At 34.3% G+C, this 2,440-nt stretch overlaps 1 non-coding gene across 1 annotated transcript; it reads right to left on the bottom strand.

The window, feature by feature from the left end:
- Nucleotides 1-416: 416 nt before the first annotated feature.
- On the bottom strand, nucleotides 417-520 carry LOC115068772. The gene has a single exon (XR_003848120.1). It is a non-coding gene; the product is annotated as a U6 spliceosomal RNA (small nuclear RNA).
- Between the last annotated feature and the right edge of the window lie 1,920 nt (nucleotides 521-2,440).

The following is a 2,440-nucleotide window of genomic DNA, read 5'->3' as shown; positions in this document are numbered from 1 at the left end:
TTATGAGGTATTTTCTTAATTGCTGGTTCATGTGGGAGGGCACAACCAACTCTGGGTGGTGCCAGCCCTGTGTAGGTGGCCCTGGGTTACATAAGAAAGCAGGCTGAACACAGGCCAGAGGAACAAGCCATTAAGCAGTGTTCCTCTGTGGTCTGTGCTTTAGTTACAGGTTCCTGCCTTGAGTTCCTGCCTTGATTTCCTTTGATGATGGACCATGATGTATAAGGAAAATAAAGCCTTTAACCTCCAAGTTGGTTTTGGTCAGTGTTTTATCACAGCAGTAGGTGCTAACTAGAACACTCACTTTTGTGAATTTTTATTTCCTGAGCTACTGGAGCCCTGTTCTGTAAGTAGGTGTATTTGCATAGATCTGTTTTTGTTTCATGGTCATATAATCGAGTTTGTCTTTATCAACAGAAAACTATGGAGTGCTGGTGAATTTGCATGCCATCCTAGTCCATGGCAATGCTAATCTTCTCTGTATAGTTCCAGTTTAAGTACATGCGCTTCCAAAGTGTGCTGAAGTATTTCCATTTTCCTCCAACATTTAAAATTTCAGGCCCTACATTTAGACTTTATATTCACCTTAATTGATTTTCATACAGATGAGATATAGGGATACAGTTTCAGTCCTTTACATGTAAGTGTCCAATTCCCCCCAAACTTGTGTTAAAGAGGATTTTTTATTCTAACATAGGTTTCTCATATCTTTGCCAAAAATCAAATGGTTACTTAGTTTACCTCTTCTCTTGTCTGTGGGTTGTGTTTTGTTTCTATGATTCTATTGCATCCTTTGATATGCTCTTTTTGCTCAGGATTGCTTTAGCTATTCAGGGTGCTTTGTGTCTTCAAATGAATTTTAGGATTTTTAAAAAATATTTCTGTGAATAGAAAATGAATAGAAATGTCACTGCAACTCTGATAAGTGTGTGATTTTCAGCAGCATGGCCAATAGAACAGTAAGTATTTTGTTGGTCCATGAACTCAGATGGGAGTCTTTCCATCTACTCTCCTATACTTTCTTTCTTTAGTGTTTTATATTTCTCATGGCAAAGGTCTGAAATCTTTGGTTAAGTTTATACCTAGGTATTTTATCAACTAGTTTATTTTTGAAGCTGTTGTGAATAGAATTGGTTCCCTGACTTCATTTCAGTGAGTTCATTTTTCATGTATAGAATGAATACTACCTTTTGTATGATGATTTTGTGTCTTGTTACTTTACTGAAATGTTCAGGGACTTTTAACTAAGGGATTTTCTTGTCTGTGAACAGGCTTGTATAGTTTATAGAAATATTTCAAAATTTAAATTTTATGTGCTTTTCTTACTTGAGGTAAATTGTAAGCTACCTTCATCAATTCAAGATTTTATTATTACAATAAAGTTTGTAAAGGTAAATTCTAGATATTTTGTTAAGAGTGCCTCTCTGTTACTTAACTATAAATTAAGACACTTCACTGAATTTAGGAAGTTCTACAACTCTACCATGAGTTGGATCTAATTCTCATTTGGAATATACTAAGATAAATATCTTCTTGGCTCATTCATATAAGACAGCGTTTTTCATAGGCTAGAAGTTTGTGTACATTAATTCTTATTAAAATTATAGAATTTCCCACAGTACAGTCAGAAAAAAATTAATCCTTAAATTTCCCTTTGATAGCCAATTATTATATCTTAATTGAATTTGATAAGCTATGAAAATTTCAGTAATATATGGTAGGAGAAAGATCTCTAAACCACTGTAGAACATTAGCCAAATGATTCATTCATAAAAGGAACAGGGTTTTTTCTTAATTGTTTTTCTTTCTTTAAACATTTTCTACAACTATAGTCAAGCAATCAAAAACTTTAAAAGACGTATATCTTTGGTCTAAATACAGATTTATTGATCTGGAAGAAACAAAAGAAAAATGAGATTTTTTGCCTGAGATGCATTAGTAAGAACAGAGAGACCTGACCTTCCACAGTCTCTGAGCAGGAGAGGTTATTATGTAAATTGGTGTATCCAGCTGTTGTTCTTTCCCATGGTGAATAAAATAAAAGGAAATGGACAAAAACTGCAGTGGGAGGACTTAGGTTTGGCAGCTCTGCCAATGGCCCTTTGCCCACCAAGCCGAGAAAAGTGACAGCTGACTGCAGGAGGGATTGCAGAATACTGATTCACTATTGATGGATGCTTTCTCTCTCCTTCTGAGTGCAGACCAGTTAATGTCAAGCTGCTAGGAAGTGGATCCAACTTAACACATAGTGTAGGAGTTTTACATAAAGATTACAAAGAAAAGTTTTGTAAATGTTTAAAAATTTACAATTACAAGCAATAGAATGTTCATCCTGAATTACTTTTCTAAAGACTTAAATAAAAGTGGTCCAGTTCATAATTTTGACTTCTAACAAGCACCAAAAAGTAGAAATATTTTATAGATTATAAAATAATTTAGG

This window comes from Nannospalax galili, unplaced genomic scaffold (genome assembly GCF_000622305.1).
Source record: "Nannospalax galili isolate Female #2095 unplaced genomic scaffold, S.galili_v1.0 scaffold87, whole genome shotgun sequence".
Classification (NCBI taxonomy): domain Eukaryota; kingdom Metazoa; phylum Chordata; class Mammalia; order Rodentia; family Spalacidae; genus Nannospalax; species Nannospalax galili.
The sequence above is the reverse complement of the archived record's forward strand: the minus strand, read 5'-3'. Positions and strand labels throughout refer to the sequence as shown.